Raw genomic sequence first — 1,709 nt, forward strand, 5'->3', positions numbered from 1 at the left:
GAAGAGCTGCTGTGCATCCAAGCATGCCAACAGAGCAAAGATCCACACTAGGGGCATTTAATTACCTGCAGGACAGAACAGGGAGGGAACAAAGGCAGGCATACAAACATATTAGGCCATTCATATGCAATACTAAATATTTTTTTTTATTTTATTCCTAAAAATCACAGCAGCTAAGAACTGAAAAGTTTTGTGTAAAGGCTCCTTGAAGAAATTCAAGGATAGGAAGGAAGAACGTTAAGACTGAAGAACACCTGACTTAAGAGGCCATCCCCAGTTCGCGGAGTCATTCATGACAAGCAGAACTCCAGGACTACACCAGCCTGGAAAGGCCGTGTTTCTACACCAGCAAAGACCCTGCAAGTCCAGGGTAGCATCCTGCTTCACAGCTTGCCTCCCACTGTTACAGGGCCACTCACATCCAATTTCACTTTCTCCCAAACTCTACAACCAACAAGACTTATTATATTGTGAATAAACAAGGCATCGGTATTTTTGGCCATCTCTTCTCTCACATTTACTACGTTTGATTATCAGCCAAAAATAAAATAAATAAATAAACAAAAGAACGTAAGTGATCCTTAGAAATCACAACAGCCAATCACATCACACCATCATCTGAACACCCAATTGCATTAGCGATAGAATAGGGACGATTGTTTACAAAGTTGTATTTCCAGGAGAAATTAGAGTTTTCCACACTCTTAATGGAGTTCCGCATTTAATTTAAACCCCATAAAATTAGCTATACTTGCTAGAAAACTTTCACATTGCAGAGTGATCATCATGACAGGGCTCTGGACAGGCTGCCTAGCAAAGGACAGCTAGTCTCTGAGAAATGATGTCATTCACCTCGTTCACGTACCGCAGGCCTGGTGCTGTCCCATTTTATATTTCTACATTTCTCTTTAAAAAAAAAAAAATTAAAAAAAAAAAAAAGAAAATTAAACACCTATTTTGTCCTATGTAACCCAACAGCTTTAAATTATCTTTAAAAGCATTCACAAGCAGAACAAGCCAAAATTTTCAAATGAGTCCTCGCTTGAATACGGAAATGCTGATTCATTGAAACGATGAACATTTCACAGAAATGCAGCAACAAATAATTCCGCTGAGGTCAGGCAGAAGTTTTGACAAACCCTGCCTGATTCTCTACCGGTTCATCTGTCAGGTTGCTGCAAAGCGAGGGCTTCCACTATTAGCAACCGTACTGCACAGCGAAACCACAAGGCTCCTGCACCCCAGGATCCCCAAAAGCCCTGGGCTTCACCTTCAGCTTGCTTCCAAAAACCTGTTAGCGTGCACTCACGGGCATTTCCCCATGGGTAGGAAGTACCAAGGATTTGTGTTTCCTCCCAGAAAGCAGAGCTTGTCCAAAGTGGAAGTTTGGATCACTTCCCTAACAGAGCTGGCTCCATGGTGAACACAGAAACATCATTAGACCTACAGATGGCAAGAAAAGCCATACAAACAAACTGAAAATTGGATTTTCTTGCAGTGGGCTCCTAAGCAGGGTTTTTAGGGTAGCCATAGGATCTCTCCAATACAACACACAGAGGAAAAGCACAGTTGTTTGTAGGTCTCTGAAGAAGAACGCCCCTACTGCAGACAGCAGAAGACAAACAGCCCTCCCAGTTGTATTCCAGTCCTATTTTGTATGTATGATGAGAACAAAATTGATAAAATTCCCACAGCAAGAGCGCAGGCCT

This window comes from Egretta garzetta, unplaced genomic scaffold (assembly GCF_000687185.1).
Source record: "Egretta garzetta isolate BGI_Z169 unplaced genomic scaffold, ASM68718v1 scaffold101, whole genome shotgun sequence".
NCBI classification, from domain to species: Eukaryota; Metazoa; Chordata; class Aves; order Pelecaniformes; family Ardeidae; genus Egretta; species Egretta garzetta.